The 19,071-nt window shown below is 34.5% G+C and overlaps 1 protein-coding gene across 2 annotated transcripts in view; it reads left to right on the top strand.

The window, feature by feature from the left end:
* Positions 1 to 19,071, top strand: part of RNF128 (ring finger protein 128) — a 92,187-nt gene that overhangs the window by 34,768 nt on the left and 38,348 nt on the right. The window lies entirely within an intron of this gene.

The following is a 19,071-nucleotide window of genomic DNA, read 5'->3' as shown; positions in this document are numbered from 1 at the left end:
TCTGAGTTCTCTCATCAGTCAAATGAGAATGAATAATAAGAAAACTTCTACACAAGTTTGCCTTCAGGATGAAATAATACCTTAAAGAGTTTTAGCACAGTAAAGCAAACCATCCAATCTCAGTAAGGGTTAGCTGATAGCATTAGCCTTCTAGGAGTCACTGGAAAGGATGAAGCTGCTTATTTGACTGCTGGAGGTTTTCTGTTTTTCTTAAAATCTTATGACTGACCCTGCCTAGAGACCACTTGTATTGAGTGGCTGGATGGCCTAATGGAAAGTGCACTGAATTGGAACTCAGAAGATTTGAGTTCTTTTAGCCCCTTCTTTGCCTCTACCAACTTTGTAACCTTGTACAAGTTACTCACATGTCAAATGGTTGTATAGGCGGTGGAGGCCAAGTTAGCAGCGTGTACCAAAACAAAACAAAACTAGATGAACTCTAAGATCCCTTTCAGATCTAAAATGCTATGATTTTTAGATTTTATATTGATTAAAGAAGAAACTGTATCTCTCTTGGCCAATAATTCATTGATTAGAATGAATCAGTAGCTTTTAGAAGCTACTGAAAATCAAGACTAAAGACTTAATAAAGTTTATAGTCTTTATATTTCAGTTGATGGTCTAATAGCAAGGGTTGACTTTGTCTTCTAATGAGATTCATTTGCCTTAATGATTTGTAATTGAAGAGTATTTAATTAGAAAGTTCTACTTAGACCATTTTCCTTCTACTTCTGTTAAGGGTATTTATCTGATAGTTTTAGAAGACAATAAAATTAACTTTTGCTGAGTTCCCACTATGTGCCAGGCATTCTACATACATATTACTTATTTTATTGAGAGGCAATATGGCATACTAAGAGAAACACAGGCATTTTAGTCAAGATTGGGAATAAAATTCTGGATTTACCACACAATAGCTTTGTGTCCTTGGTCAGATTATTTAACTTTACTGAACCTCTGATTCCCCATCTGTAAGATGGAGATAATATTTACGTTGCTGTGATTATTAAGGATAATATATGTATACTACCCAGCTGATAATAGTCACTGAATGTTATAATAGGTTAATGGTAACAGGATGGAAAAAATTAATGTACAAATGTATGATTTTGCAACTGTCGATTTGAAGGCATGAATATACTGGGAATCTAATTATGGCTGTTGTCTTTCAGGACACCATATAGGAATAAAGGCCTAAATATTGATCACTAAATTATACTACATTCAGCAAAGCATTTTGATACTTTAAAAACAATATTATCTGAGATAATGGCTATAGCAAGTTTGCCATCAAGCTAGCTAGCCAAAACTAGCAAATTACTTGAGGTAAGAAGTCACAGTTCTCCTTGAACTCCTGGAAAAACTATTTTTCAATATAGGGGGAGAATCGCTTTGCATTTTATCCACGTGTGTTATTGAATATTTGTTTGCAAAGTGTTACATTGTTTGCTTTACTCATTCCTCAGAGTAAGCCTAGAGTTTCCTTTTAATCTCTGGTCGAAAACTTATCTTTGATCATAGTGGCAGAGAGATAGGACTGAGATTTAAGTATGGATTAATTCATTATATATTGCCACAAATTACAAAGGAGCCATCAAATGTGGAAAAGTCTTCTGTATCTTCTGTATTTACAAAATCTCTCTTCTCTTACTCTCATAAGGGCCTGCACTTGAATTGTTTGCCCTTTGTTAGAGTTTGTGCTGTCTATGCTCTCACCTATCTGATTTAGAACAGTTGCTTTAAAATTTTTGTTTAGGCGAAAGAAACCCCACTATATGACAGCAATCAATTAGGAAAATTCGACTTTTATGAATACCAAAATTTTACAAAAGGTAATTGTAGCCTAGAATCAACTCATGCAGATTATTTCTGTAATTTATTTTGTTTGCAGAGTATTCAGAAAATTCCGATTCACACAGATAAATAATTGCAAATGACAGATGCTCATTAGCAGTTTGCCTTGCAGTCTCTGGATATATTTCAGTCAATTCAGTGCAGAAACCTTAAAGGAAATTAGGAGAAACTTTTTCTTCCAAAGTTTAATTACTATTGACATTTCTTATCTTAAAAATGAAAATCAGATAAGAAGCGGCCAAATCATAAAGTAACCATTAAAACTATCTAAAATATAAGATTGTCACAATGAGACACGTTAAGCACGTTCTCACTATTGTGCAACAAACTGTTCTGCTTTCACCAGGCAGATGGGCCTGAGCCTTGCCTTCTGTCTAATTGAACACAACCCACAGGTTGAAGAGGTGTGTATACTTGCTTGTACAATTTTCCTTGAGACAACAATGTAGGCATGAATTTATTGAAAAACCCGTGCAGAGCTACAACCTTCATAATTCATGAAATGTTTACAAGAACTTGAAACATATGCAAAGGGATGGCAGGAGAAACATTATTCCTGAGGGCAGTAAAAAGTGAATGAACTAAGCAGTTTAAGTTAATGATTTGAGGATCTCCAACGGGATACAGCTTGATATATAACACAGCTGCTTGTGTACATTGTTGAAAGACAGTGGAACAGAGTAGTTAAGAGGTTGAGCTCTGCCACTTATTATTGTTTAAATCTTAGGCCAGTTATTTTACTTCTCTAAGTCTCAGTTTTCTCCTATGTAGGGTAGGCATAATAATAAACTTGCCTCCTAAGGTTACTGGGATTAAATGAGATAATGCAGATAGAATGTTTAGCACAGTGTCTGACATATAGGAAGCTACTATTATATTTTAATCACAGTTAAGATAGTTAAATATGTTTTAGAAAATTAAAGTCTAATCCAGTGTTTGTAGAACATAATTGGAAATGAACAGTCTAGAGTACTTCAAAGTCCACATTACCTGAAATTCTAATTTGATCCCTTTAGGTATGGAAGGTAGACAGAATTTTTACAAGAAAAAGATATTTTGGTCCTCCTATGTTTATTCTACTTTTCTCAAATAACTGCTTCTCTTTCCTGCTGCCAATCTTCTTCTGTTCACAGAGGACCTTGGAATAGTATGTTGTACTACTTAATCACCACCCAATCTCTTCTCAACCCTTTAATATTTAAGTTTTATTCTATTTTTTTCTAGGATGTTGACTTCGAAAACAAACTGTTTTTTAGTAGAGGAGTTCAAAAGAGATTGGCCAGTGATGATTAACCAATGTAAAATACCATTTCCAAAGCCATTTTCAGATGTAACCTCCTTGGTATCTCTTGGTATTTTGTTCATGCATCTGACACTTCTTCTCCCTTGCATCCCAGACTCCCAGTACTCCTCTTCCAGTAAATAGCTGCCACATCCTGTTGATTCTGGCACTTCAAACATTCTCACATATGTCTCCTTCTTCCTTGCTTTTATTACCCTGTTTTCAATTCCTGTATCTTCTCATGGGAAAAGATACTTAGCCTCTTGATTGGTCTCCTTGCTTCCAGTAGGTTTTTTTTTCCTTGTATGCAGTTCTTCCCCCATACCATCAGAACACAGCTCACATATATGCTATTACTTATAAATTTTAGACTACATTTCTCAGCATGACCTATAAAACTCCTAGTAATCTGATCCCAAACTACATTCAAAATTTTATATGCCTCTTCTTTCATGTTGGTCCCTAAACATTCTTATTCTTTTCCACTAAAATTCCTTTGCTTCTGCTATTACTGACAGACCCCCTTTTTCTTAGCTATGCTGGTCAAAAATTTATGCATCCTTCAAAATACAACACAAATGCCTCCTCATCTTTAAAGCCTTTCTTAATTCTTTCTCTTCCTCTTCCCAGCACAGCCCACACCCAAAACAAAGTATAGTAATCTCATTTTGTTCAAATAGCACTTTCTCTTTTATAGTACCTTCTGCATTTTGCTGGTAGCTATTTGTTTACATATTTTACCTTCTACTGGATTATAACAATTTTAGTATTTTGTTAATCTTTGTAATCCCTATAGAAACATTTGTACTATCCATGCTCTCTAGAAATGCTTGTTGAATTGCCTTAAACACCCAAGAACTCTAATGCCAGAAGGATCACAAGATTCACTAGAAAAATATCTAGTGGATTGGAATTAATCAAGCGTTATCAAAGATCTGCTGTCTGATAGGGACTGTGCTTCTTGCCTGAGTGTACAAAATAATTAAGGTAAAGTCCCTGCTCTCTAAAGCAATGTGGAGTCTGGTAGAAGGAAGAAGAGCATACAGGAATAGAGTGTACACATACTTAAGATTGCTGGCTCTCTAACTTCTACGGTGATTAGGCTGGTTTTATGGATTTTTAATGGCAAAATGCCCTAGGTAACAAGAAAATAATGACAGATGAGTTTTTATATTGAGCTTTCCCTGTGCTGTTTTTTTTTTTTTATCTTTTAAAAACTATTTACACCAGCATTCTATTTATGTCTCCAATTAAAATGCTTCCATTGAAAATGTTGGTGAATATGAAAATTCATAAAGTAAAAACCCTTTTTAAAAAAAAGGGAAATAGAGTCAGTCCCCTGTATCTATGTCCACATCTATGGATTCAACCAACTGAGGATCAACAATATTTGGGGGAAAAGAAGTATCTGCACTGAACATGCACAGACCTCATTTTCTTGTCATTATTCCCTAAATGATATAGTATAACAACTATTTGCCCAACATTTATACTGTATTAGGTATTATAAATAATCTAGAGATGATTTAAAGTATACAGGAAGATGTGCACAGGTTATATGCACACATTGAACCATTTTATATAAGGAACTTTAGCATCTGTGGATTTTGGTATTGTTGTGAGGTCCTGAAACCAATCCCCCATGGATCTGAGGGATGACTGTATACCTTGATCAGTGAATTGTTTTCTAAGCACATAAATAACTTTTTCCCCCTCAGTCCCTGGAGGATATGTGTTATCACATACTGAATGCCACATTTAATCTCTGTTCATACTCTTAAATGGACAGAAGAGAGGAGAGTACTAAAGATATTTTCTAAGTAATTTTCTGATTATAAAATTAACTATTATAGAAAACTTGAAAAATACGGAAAAATATAAAACTAAAATAAAATACCCATAATTCTACAGCACCTATGGCACTATTAATATTCCTTCTTATCTTGATTTCCGTACATAAGCATAACTTTTTATTATACTTTTAAAATAGTTAATTTTCATAAATATTAATGTAGTATTAATAAAATACAGAAAACATGAAAAAGATATATAAATCTGTAGATACAACTGTTTTAGCATTTTTGGGTTTTTTAAAATCATTTTATTCTTTTTTTTTTTGAGACAGAGGCTTGCTTTGTTGCCCAGGCCAGAACACAGTGGCGTGATTAATAGAAATAGAAGATGGCCTTCTTGTAGTTGAAGGTTGTGGTTATTGACTGAGAGTTGGGGATTGAGTCTCTATTTCTCTAGCTACCAGAAAGGAAGTGCAAAAATGGTGATGTGGAGGGTTGTGAATTGGAGCATTTAGATAAAAAATATGTTCCACAGAGGTTTACCTTAAAATATACTTACTAGCCATAAACGTGGTCTGGTCTAACCCATATGCATTGTCTATTGTGACTTTGATATTTCTAAGGATTTGATCACCATTTGTACTTTAGCTCTTTTTCTCCCCCAGTATTCCCATAGGCAATGTTGTTTTTCTTTTTCTTTTATTTTCGTATGTTTTTTTTCACAATTGAGGTTTGCACCTGGCTTCCCCTGTTGCTCTTAAGTAGCTTTTCTATTATAATGATGGCTACTTAACCATAAACTATTGTTGGGGTTTTCCCCAAAGTTTATTTGATAACGCACCATAGGTATTTCCTGGGGATAAATAATTTTTGCATGTGTAAGTTTATTGAAGTATAATATACATCCCCAAAAGGTACATAAATCATTGATTTATAGCTCAGCGATTTTTCACAATTGAGTACACCTGTGTAACCATTGCCCAGCTCGAGAAATAAAATAGTACCAAACTCCAGAAGAGCACGTCACACTCCAATATAAAAAATTTTTGATATAGCACAATTGTGAACTTCTTTTCCTGAGGGAATGACCTCTTGCAGCAAGTGGCAGGAGCCCAGTCACCCACAGAAATAGTCTCCTCTTCACTGCATTGGAGTTATTTCATGGTGGTGATCCTCAGCTACATACCATAGGGAGTTATTACCAAGCACAGAATACACGCACCTTTCCACGCAGTAACAAAGCGAGTTCAGAATTGCCACACTTCACTGTACAACACCACCTTGGAGCCCTATGGGTAAAGTGAAACACAAGGGCTCTTTGTTATATTTTCCTGTTCTGTCATTTCCTTTTTCAGCTGTGTGTACGTCCTTCTGTGCATCGTGGCATGTAGTTACTGCATGAATTTACCCATAGGCTTAGTGTAATATTGATTTATTTCTAAAGGAAAGTTTGGTGGTTCATGATGAACCATGGGAAACTGGACTTGATAAAGGTTGTTAGGTCCAGAATGTACTCATGAATTGCTTGTTTTTAATACCTGAATGAGCAAGTTAGGTACCAATCAGCAATTTTGAGTTAACCCTATTCATTTTGACCTTTTTTGAAAGAAGATAGTCCTAAAACTCAATAGTTGATGTATGTTTCTCTTTGGATGTTAACTTGTCATTTCAGACAAAATGTTGAAATAACTTAGTTAAATGCTGCCTGCAACTAAAAGCATTTTAGTTTTTAAAAAGAAAATACACCATAATGTTAATATTGTTGGTGAAACTATGGGTGAAAGTATTTGTTCTCTTCATTATTATTGTTCTATATTTTCTGATTTTCTTATTGTGAATGTTTTAGTTTTATCAGAAAAATTAGTATTTTTAAGAACCCAAAATACTCCAAATTCGTTGATAGATCCTAAAGAAAGCATTACTAATGTGACTATAGCAACAACAGGAACAAAGCATATATGATCATAGAAATGATTTACAGACCATTATGAGAATTTGAGAATTGCTTTGGCCTTTTGAACATACCTATCTAACCCATATGATAGTTAGTGTTACCTTTTATTGTTAACACTGGTTTCTTCATATGCCTTGACCACTAAAAGAATTTTCAGGACTGACTTTTCCTATTTTAGTATGGAATCTTTCTCTTCTCTTTACCCATTGTATCACTAACTTTTTTTAATCCCCCCAACACACACACACACACACACACACACGCATAAAAAACACACATGCCATGCCTTTCTTTGTATTTTTGTTTCTTTCCCATAAGAGGCCTCTTCACCCTCATTAGCCCCCTTCGGTATCCATTCTATTCAGTACTGTTAATATTAGTGCTAATAGCTCAGTATGAAGAATTCAATATATTAGTAATTTTCATCCATGAGACACTGAGTTCATTTGATGATGATAGCTTTTGTCATTCTAGAAAATAGGAGGAAATTTTATTAGAATAAGAGCAGAAAGGAATCATGATATTATTTTATACTTTATTAATGATAGAACATACAAGTTCATTCAAGTTACTTGTTTTTAAAATGAGCATTTCCCTTGAGATTTTATTCTGCTATACAAAACTCTACTAATTATTGGTTTATACAAGAAACTGTGAAATTCAAAGGCTGCTTTGGTACCACTTATTTTCCTCTCAGAATGGGTTTTGGTCATACTTTTCTACCTTCTTCCTCTGTCTTTCATAACATGATTAATTTTACCTTAGGTAATCTTACACATACATACACACCCCTCTTAGAGCTTCTACCTTTTCAAAAATGTTGTACTTCCTTCGATGTGACTCCACTTATTTTGAAGTAGAAGTGAACATTATAGCAAACAGTACTCTCAAAATCTAATGACTTTGCATGTCCATAACTCACTCCCATAAATTCTATAAAAATCACCCATTGACCATGTAATCCTCCTGATTAAATATGCATTTCCTCCGTGTACCAGTATTCAGATAAATTTTAAGTACTTTTGTTTGTTTTATTTTAGATATTGCAGTGATACTGTTTTCTGAAAAGTTTTAATACAAATATGGATTAAATAATAATTTATATTTGCTTTGCAGTTTTTGTCCTCAAAGCACTTTCATATGCAATAATCTTTGGGCTCATTTGAGACCCCAGCGTTTAGCAACATTACTATGGGAAAATATGTTGTCTCTACTTCCAAAGACCTGGTTTACAAATGAACTTTTGAAACATAACCCATTAGTGTTTCTGTTGTGGTTGTTCATAAGGATAGCCCCATCAAGTATGGATTATTATATTCTTCCCAACCATGCTGGTTTAGGGAGTTTTCTCTACTAATTCGGTTTCTTTGTCATGTTAACCAAAGTTCTAGCTCATCTTTTCCATGTACTCCACCTTAAATACTACATTTTGTTTTCTTAATCTTTGAGGATTTCAGATGTTGGGTTATCGTAAGAGCATTTGTAATGTTCCTAAAAGTCTTAAGAATGTATCTTAAGTTGATTTGTGGCTTAGTTAGCCATCAATAGATTTTCAAGTAGAGTTGTCCATTGGTATCCATGGAGGATTGGTTCCCAGACCTCCTGCATATACTAAAATCCACAGATGCTCAATCCCTGATGTAAAATGGCATAGTGTTTGTATATAACCTATACACTTCCTCCTGTATGCTTTAAATTGTCTCTAAATTACATATAATACCTAATACAATGTAAGTGCTATGTAAATAGTTGTTAAAAATGCACTGCTTAGTGAATAATGACAAGAAAAGAAAGTCTGTATGTGTTCAATGCAGGCACTTTTTTCCATATATTTTTGACCCTTGCTTAGTTGATTCCATGGATGCAGAACTTGTGGATATGGAGGGCTGACTATACATCTCTTATCTTCGAGGATTTCAACAGTCACTTGGATGAAAGCTACAAAAAATGTGATTATATTGAGTGAGGTTTTCATTCATAGAACCGTGGGCAATCTATATTGAACGCAACTCCAAAATACTTTTATAGGTGTATTTCAGTGAAATTCTTGTTTTCTGCCATCACCAGTTCATTTTGGCAAAGGAGCAGAATGTGTAAGAAAGACTGAAACTGGCTGGTGTGAAATCACCAATTACCTCCCTTGGCACAAACCACAACTGCCATTCTTTTCAGTGCTCCACTCTGGCTGATGCTTTTTGGTTGAATTAGCTAACAAGACAAAAGAATCGACTTACTTTGAGTAATGTAATTAAAGGCCAACAGATCATCCTTTGATGGTAAGGACAGCTATGTGATTGCTCTGTTTTTATTTCAATCTATTGTACCAAGGTGAATGTGTTCCATTTGAAATTGGGAGACAGCATATTACAAAGGAAGCAGGTGTCCCTGAGTCAGACAGCTTGATTTGAATTCCAGCTCTACCAATTAATAAATACATCATTTTGGGCAGATTGTTAACCTAGACTTCATTTATCTCGTTCATCAAAAGAGGGACAATAATACCTACTTATTTTATGACATTATGAATGAAATGTTTGGCAGGTAGTGAGTACTTAGTAAATGGTAGTTCTCTTGAAGCTTTTGCTAACAATTTCATTACTACTAAACATAATACTTCTTCATTGGTTATTATAGCTATTTATTACCACATTTTGAAATATGTAATTGTTTCATATGTAGAAGAAGAAAAAAGCTAACATCCATATTGTAATTTTTCTGGGCAGTTCCTGAAAAATGCAGGAAGAGATCACATAATCAAGAAACTGAAACGGCGATATTATCTTCCTTCTCTCTGGTATATTTCCATTTTAGGCAAAAGCAAAACCTTAAAATCAAGGTATTAAGCTCTAACAATGGAAATGGCTATAACACTTTTGCTGGCACAATGGTTAAGAAGAGAGGACTTAGGAATCAAATGGATTTGGTATGACTCACAACTCTATCATGTAAAATTTTGTGACCTTCACCAAATTAATCGACTCATTTTCTTCTCCCACAGAATGGGGAATATAATTGTCTTTATGTCATAGGGTTATTGTGAAGTATAAATTAAATAGTATATGTAAAGTGCTTAGTGCACATTCTGGTTTATTGAAGGATAGCTTGACTATCTGCTTACCCTCACCTATAGCCCAGCTTTGGAGATTGGCAGTGTGTATTGGCAGTGCAGGGCATCTTAGAGCCTCTAATATGCAAAAAAAAAAAATAAACCACCCTGTTTGACTTTGTTCGATACATTATTTTCTGAATTTATCTGTCAACCCCTTTGTGTCTTTCCAAATACTTCACATCTGAAATATGATTTGGGGTTCACAGATTGTCAGGCACTTGACAATTTTTCCCTCCCTTCTTATCTCTGTTTTTTTTTTTTTTTAGGCTGGAGTACAGTGGCGCTATCTCAGCTCACTGCAACCTCCACCTCCTGGGTTTAAGTGATTCCCCCGCCTCTTGATAGCTGGGATTACAGGCGTGTGCTACCACACCTGGCTAATTTTTGGATTTTAGCAGGGGTGGGGTTTCACCATGTTGGCCAGGCTGGTCTTGAATTCCTGACTTCAAGTGATCCACCAGCCTTGGCCTCGCAAAGTGCTGGGATTACAGGCATGAGCCACCATGCCAGGCCCTCATATTTTTACTGTGTCAAAGTTTTGTCAGTGTCAGAGACTAATGAATAAAGTTAAGCTCAGTATGATAGGAATAGAATATATTCAACTGTAATGACAAATATTCTTTTTTGCAATAATATGGTAGCTTTTATATCAAGTATATGTGGCGTTAAAGTGTAGTTCTACATGCTAGGTTTATTCTCTTTACTGACTTTCAAAAACAATTTATTGTAAAAAGATAAAGACATAAGTGAGACAGGTTCATGTTTGGTTTTATAATTGGTGTGTGTGCCTTAGTCCAGAAGCTAGCTTTTGTAATACATCATTCAGGAGAAAATTTCATATACGCAAGTACTAGGATGTTCTTTTTTATAAAATTTTTGGTAACTATAGGATACCAAAAAGTCATGCAGAGGCATACCAAATTCTCCTCTTCTCTAATTTGGATGTTAATGGAATAATAACTAATTGGACTACTGGAACTCTTGCACCCTTGGATTTTGTGGCCAGGTCAAAATGAATACCAAATCTCTCAACATAATACTCTTCCTAACTTTAGTAATAAATGCAATTTCCAACCCAATCCCCATATTAAAAACTCTACCTGAAGAGAATGCATATAAGAGGCAGCTCCAATTTCAATAAAACTTTGAATGCCCCTTTATGACCAGCGTTATACTGAATGTTGTAGTAGGAGAAGGGAAGTGAGCAGGCAGCATGCCAAAACAACAATGATTTTTTTCCTCCCAGGGACCTCACATTTTCAGCCTCTGTTGCTTTTTTTTTTTCCTAATAATAATTCAGTCTGGCACTTAAATGTCGATTTAGGTAGGGCTTTCAGATCTACACAAAAATTGCACTGACTAGAGTTTGGCAACATTTAAGGTACAGAGTACACATACCTTTATGCATTGTTGTACTGGTTCCACCTGGTCTGAAAGGTTCAGGATAAAGTGGTGAAGGTCATGTCCTAGCTTCATTGTAAGTTTAGGCTTTAACCTAGCTCTGTGCCCATATATTTGACCTTAAATAAACAGTGGAATTCTTCTTTACAAGGCCTCACATTATAGGAAAATACAACAGACAAATATTTTTTACTTTTTATTTTTAGAGACAGGGTCTTGCCCTGTCATCCAGGCTGGAGTGCAGTGGTTCAATCATCGCTCACTGCAGCCTTGGACTCCTGGGCTCAAGCAGTCATCCCGTCTTGACTTCCCAAAGTGCTAGGATTACGGACATGAGCAACCACACCTGGCTAGAACAGACAAATAAAAGGACAAAAGGATCCCCATAATTGCTAATGCTCATTTGTATAAGTTTTCTATCCCTAAAATCTCAAAGTCTCCTATCTGTTCACTCATTTTTTAAACTGCTCGACAAATAATCTCAAAAATTTTAACCACTTATATATATCTTGTTAGTCATAGTTGTTTCATCTTTTCTCATCAAATAATCCTATTAGATTCTGAACCACTCTGTATATTTCATAGTTTATAATCCTAAGGGGTTGAAAATGTTGATGCTATAGGGTTTACTGACTAGCATTCCTCCAGAAAATGTAAGTAAATAGCAACCGCAAGTGTTGAATTTGGTTTCTAGAAAACTTACCATCCCAAAACAAAAATGATGACAATAGAAAACATTAGCATAAAAATTTTAATATAATTACAGAATACTATATATACTAATATAATAACATATATACTATAAATTCTACATGGACTTGCAATAGCATATCTTATTTTTTTCTCAGTATCAGCACAAATTTAAGGTTTTATAGAGACTCAACTTGTTCTAGATGCCTCAATGCTTCTCTTTTATGACCTCTGAACTTCCTCTAAGTGTCCTCCTAGTAAACCAGGATGACTATGTTTTAACTTGAGCTTTGGGCTAAAATGGCATCTGTACTAGCATCTGGATATAAGTTTGAATCTGAGGTGTACCTGAGCCCCATGTTGGAAAGGGATTATTTGTCACCATTAGTGCAGCTCTGGAAGTATGGTAATTTCAACAGAATCAGCCCTGTGGCAGTAAGCATCACACTAAACCCAAGGTCTATAGGGTAGAATTAGTATTTAATTTTTTATCTGTATATGTGATATGTCTTTGCTGAAGGCAGACATGTCTTGTCTGTGTATGCCATCTTTCTATAGAGAAAGGAGGCACACCTTAGACTGTTAACCACACTTATCTTCAAAAGATGAATTTGTTTTCAGGTTAAATCAAAATTCAAATTATCACTAAATACAGTATACTTAAAATTGCATTCGTCAGAAATTTATGTGACATGTGTTATGTGCTAGGCACTCTGCCAGATGCTGTAGATAAAGTGACGAAAGACCCAGTTCCCAACATGAAGAAGTTCATAGTTTATGAAGGACAAATAAACAAGATAACTTCAAAGGAAGTCTGTAGTAGATAATGTAAAAGCATGACATCTAATGCAGTCAGGTCAGGATCTTGAAATGGAGCTTTTTAAGGGCCTTTTGAAAAAGAATAATATAATTTCCTTTTAGAAACATTTCATTAGTAGCCATGAGGAGAATGAATTAGAAATCTAAGACTGGTGGCTTGAAGACCTGTTAAGAGGTTGTTAATGGTGGTTTAAGTGAAAGATAATGTTGACAGTGGAGATGTATTACAACAGGAAAGGAATGGGACTATTTCTGATACAGCAAATCTTTAAACTTCTCTTTGTGAAGTACATTACATACTGATAAAAACAAAATAATTCTATCGACAGAGTTTTTCTCTGCATGGTAAAGGATTGGCATTGATCTGGACAGATGGACTGGTCTGCTATCTTGAAGCTCTTTGACCCTAATGTTGATAAAGCTATAAACAAACTCCAGTCCAGTATTTCTCAATGTATGGTCCACAGACCACATGCAGCAGAATAACCCACAGAACTTGTTAAACCTGCAGATTTCCAAGCCCCACCCCAGACATCTGAATGAAGGAATGGGGCCCAGAGAGCTCGGTGTTTTAACAAGTTTCCTGGGTAATTCTCCTACATATTAACATTTGAGGATCATCGATCCAGCACAATGGTTCTGAAATTATAATCTGTGGCCTGCTAGTCTCTGAGATTCTTTCAGGGGTCCATGAGATCAAAACTATTTTAATAATAATACTTACACATTATTTGCTTTATTTACTGTGTTAATATTTACATGGATGATATAAAAGCAATGGTGGGTAAAACTGCTGGCACCTTAACATAAGTTAAGACTGTGGCACCAAAGTGTATTAATTGTATTCTCTACCTCCATGCACTTCAGGAAACAGAAAATGCTAGTTTCACTTAAGAATGCCCTTGATGAATCAAAAAGAATAATTAATTTTATTAATCTCTAACCTACACTATATATATATATATGTAGTGTGTGTGTGTGTATATATATATATATGTATATGCACATGTGTATATGTATATTTCATTGTGTATGTATTTCTGTGTCATGAAATGGGAAGTAGGCATAAAGTCCATCTGCAGCATACCAAAGTATGATGGTTATCTGAAGGAAAAGCACTTGTATGACTGAGTCATGAGCTGAACTAGCCACTTCAAACAACTCTTTAGCTTGAAGATATACTGACAACCAACAGTTATTCAGACTTAAGTCTATTTGGAAGATATTTTCTCACAAGTTAACTAGGTGAGCCTGTCATTTCAGGAAAACAAATGAGAGTATTTGTTGCCAATGATAAGATTTAAGCTTTTAAGGAAAAATCAGAATTTCAAAATACTTTTATCCACTGTGTAAGCATAACTTCCCAATCTTTAGACTTTTCTAATGAGATCAATGGCAATATTAACAACTGACCTTTTTCTTATTGTTTTCTCTTGAAATGAGTCAACATATAACTGCAAAACTCAGTGAATCTGCATAGCTGAGTCTACATAACTGGGATCTACGTAACACAGTGAGCCAATATTTTCCAATTGACCAATGCATGATATTACAAAACCACACATGAATAAAAGATCCATTCAACGTGTGAGATAGACCAATGGATTTTCATTTAACCAAGGAGAAAGAATTTATTGATATTGTTTCAAATTTTTCCTTCACATACTATTTAAGAAACTGCCATTTGTTGAGTTTGGTGTAGTGTCATAGGAGAATATCTACAGTTATCTGAAAATGCTATTAGGACATCCTTCAATTTTCCAATTACATATCTGAATATAGATTTCCTTCTTGTGCTTTAGCAAAATGACATATCACTTTAGATCTAATGCAGAAGCAGCTATGAAGATTCAGCTATCTTCTATTAAGTCTGACATTAGAGGTTGGCACAAATGAAAAACAATGCCACTCTTCCTTATTCCTTTTTTTGGGAAATATTTTAATACAATTAGGTTATTTTAACATGAACTTATTTTTATTTTAAATAAGTGAGTATATATTCATGTGTATTTATATATTTGAAATGGAGTCTCACTCTGTCATCCAGGCTGGAGTAAAGTGGTGTAATCTCAGCTCACTGCTACCTCCACCGCTCGAGTTCAAGCGATTCTCCTGCCTCAGCCTCCCGAGTAGCTGGGACTATGGGTGCATGCAACTATGCCCAGCTAATTTTTTTGTATTTTTAGTAGAGACGGTGTTTCACCATGTTAGCCAGGGTGGTCTCGATCTCTTGATCTGGTGATCCACCCAACTTGGCCTCCCAAAGTGCTGGGATTATAGGCATGAGCCACAGCATCCGGCCAAATATTTTTAAAATTCCTCAGTGTTAATTTCTAATGTAGTAAATATCAATAGAAATAATCTACATAAACAAAAGTTATTTGGGGTTCTCAATAACTGTTAAAAGTGTCAATGGGTCCTGAGACCAAAAAATTGGAGAATTGCTGATCCAACCCTTAGGTTCTATGTGATGCATTAAACATAACCACTAGAATAGTTCAAGCAGGACCAGGTGTTTTATATAATATTACTAAGAATTGTTTACCTGTGAGTGTGACATCTCATCCACAAATTATTCATCCGTGACCTTTTAGACAGTGTCATTTCTTATTCCCTCGTGTCTTTAATATACTGTTTCCTGAGGATGCCATCTGCCAGAGTATTTTTGTGCTATATCAAGTATGTGACCCATTCCCTAATGTATTATTGCCTTCAAAAACTACAGCAAATTATCTAGAGGTGCAGGGCAGAAAGGCAACTTGCTGTACTCTACATTAGCTGTGTACATTCGCCTTTGTTGATTTTTTTAAAAATGGTAATAAAAGTGATTTGGGTCACATTCCCTACCATCACACTCTCCCCACAAAAGATGATTTGTAATAATCCAGAGTATTAAGAACCATCGTTTTAGTCAATAGCTAATCTGTACTAACGCCCATTCTGCAACAGACTAGATTTTAACTAAAGTCTAGATAGGAGGTGTCGTAGTTCATTTGTGTGGCTACAATGAAATACCTGAGGCCGGGTAATTTATAAAGAAAAGAAGTCTATTTGAGGGCCAAGTAAACCATATTCAAACCATAGCACGAGAATAATCACTTTCTACAGGGGTATGCAGTGCTGATTTTGTCTGGTTCCTAGTGAACCACAGATATATATTCCAGATATTTTAAAGAAATAATTTGTGTATTTGTTTATTTGATGAGGTACACTGATAGTAGTATATATATATATTTTTAATTCCAAGAACTGCTATGAAGGAATCAAGAAATGCAAATTTGGTTCATATGTGACTGAGAACAATCAAAAGGGAACAAAATAAGTTGCCACAAAACAGGACTTTGAAGAAAGAGAGGCTAGTTTGGCATAAAAGTTTAGATATTTTTTTTTCCTGTTTTGAAAAAGCACTACATAGGATTCTTTGTCTGATGAGCTTTCTCATCACTCTTTGAAATAGTTGTCCATCCCCAGTTGCCCAAAGAGTTTGGGATATAGGAGGAAAAGCCAAGCCTTTGAAAAGCTATGTGGATAATGAATATTTAGAAGTCCACTTGAATTGGCTCCAGGTTTTCTAATGGAGGCAATGTTTGTTATGTTGGAACTCTTTACACCTAGATCTTGTTCATTCTGGATATCAGCAAATTTAGAAGTGCTGACCTTATTGTATTATCAGGATGTTTGGACAGTATTGAATGTAGTTTTAGAAGAACTACTTTGGCCTTCAATTGCCCTTATTACTCTCATTGTGAATTCCCTCTTTTTTCTAATATTTTAATATTAGAAAATGTTGGTTGAAAGAGATATTAGAACAGCTTCCTTCACCGTGTATTTTGTGTTTCAATGTCAAGGTGCTGTAAGCATGCTATCACTATGCTTAGAATATTTAATATATTGCAAAAATGTTTTAGTATTTATTTTACATTTTGACACGTTAATATTAAATGTGGGAAAAATGGTCCAGAAGCACAAAACTTACTACATAGTTGGTGCTTAATAAATATTTGTTCATTGAATTTGTGTTTACAAGTAAGATTAGACAAAAGCCATAATATCATTAGCTTTTTGAAAGAAATGAAAGAAGTTGGCCATCAGCAGGATCCTACATCAGATTTATATACATTGTGAACGATTACTTTCCCCAATAATGCCCAAAATAGACATTCTTTGTATTAACATTTTAAATGAATGATATTCAGTAACAATAAGTAAGAGTTGCTGCAGCTTATTTTATTACCTTTGTTCTCAAAGTAGGCACATGCCAACACCTTTTTTCACTGTTAAACATTTGAAATGGAATCTCTATTTCTTCTTCTACTTTATTGCTACCTATTTCTAATCTGTCCCTTCTCCTAAGATACCTTAGATAGCAGAATGAAAATGTGCTAAAACTCTAGCCACATCTTATTAATGACTTTTAAGCTTGAGAATTTCTGGTAGAATTGGAATCTATAACTACTATATGCATTTGTGATATCAATATAAGTGTTCGTTAAGTTATAATGGACTCGGGAATTTGTATTTAAGTAATAAGAGTACAAATAAGCTACTCCTGATGACTAAATTGTCAAATACAAAGTGATATAAATACACTGGAATTATAAAAATGATAGCTTTTTCTGCTATTCAACAGAAATGTTGTATTACATATTTATTAGATATAAGATTTATGAATAAACCCTTGATTTATGTCTATAAATCAGATAGGCATTTAACTAATGAATTTTATAGTTTGTGTTAATGATTTTTACCTAACAGTCCATGAAAGAAAAGGGTGTGAATGGTCTCACAATTACCTTTGAAACAAAGTACAGATTTAGAAAGATTGAAATCTTGAAAAGACAGCTGTTCTGTGATTGGGGTTTAGACTATTACTTTGTTGTCTAATTATCAGTTTTTCTCATCCGATACTTTTAGCAAATTAAGGACTTTTTGCTTTTCTTTGAGATGAGTGCTATGTTTGTTTAGAAAAATAGGATATAATTAATAATTGATTTGGAGATTCTATAAGGATAGAAGAAGAAATGTAGTGATCTTCCTTTTCCAGACTGGATTACAGAACGTTAGAAACCTAGCATAGCTTGACCTCCCTCATGCAAAAGATGCAACCCAGTGTTCTGATCCCATTTGAGTTACTTTTGCAACATTATACTGTTTCCCTCTCCCAAACTGTAGTCTGTTTCAAGTTACCAGTTTCTAAATATAGAGCACTATCAAGTTGAGAAATATCAAAACCAATACAAAACAATTTGTTATTTTACAAATTACTTGACCTTGAAGGAAAATAAGTTTTCCTTTTTATTCTACTTGTGTCAGTTTGAAATGTGATTTGGGAATTATCTTTTTCTACTACTGGCCATGATAGTAGATATGTACAATTCATTTCAGTGGCTTAGATCATATTCTTCCAAGTAGTTGAATATCTAATATATGGAAGATATTTGTAAGTGCCCAGAAGGTAGGGACTGAATTTTATTACTCTCTATAGCCCCACAGCCTAGCATAGTGCCAGACATGTGTGTAGATATTCAGAAAAGCACTTAATGAATGAAATTAGGAGTACTATCTGTCTTCTGTATAGCTGGTCCACAAGAAAGTTCATTGAACCATAGCTTTGATCTTATTAGTGCTATGTTTTAATCAGCTAAGCTATGCAACCCAGTTTTGGCTTCTTAAGCCTGGTACTTTCCAAAGGAAATAGTTGTAACGTGAAATTTTGAACAGAAAAGTGGAAAACTCCAGAACTTGCACAGGAATCTATATGTTAGCATATCAACATTTGTTTTAAAGATCAGCTGTAAATGTCTTGAGGAACTAGCCATAATTTTACAGACTGTGTTAAAACTGTTTCCATTTATATAATTTGGTGTTGTTTTACTATGAGAGAATAACAAAAGTTGCTGATAAGCAAAACTCAGCAAAATAAACAACATAGATTCGGTGATACGTTATCTGTTAATTGGACTTGTATTCTTGAGTGTCTGAACACCTGTTTCCAAAGATCAATTTTTATGAGCACTTTAAAAAGTGTTTGATATTGTAGCACTATATACAACAGCCAAGATATGGAATCAATCATCAAAAGATGAATGGATAAATAAAATGTGGCATATATACACAATGGAATACTATACAGCCTTAAAAATAACAAAATTCTGTCATTTGCAGCAAC

The sequence above is a fragment of the Aotus nancymaae genome, unplaced genomic scaffold (genome assembly GCF_030222135.1).
Source record: "Aotus nancymaae isolate 86718 unplaced genomic scaffold, 86718_ANA_hifiasm-v0.15.2.pri h1tg000004l, whole genome shotgun sequence".
NCBI classification, from domain to species: domain Eukaryota; kingdom Metazoa; phylum Chordata; class Mammalia; order Primates; family Aotidae; genus Aotus; species Aotus nancymaae.
This window is presented reverse-complemented; position numbering and strand designations above follow the sequence as displayed.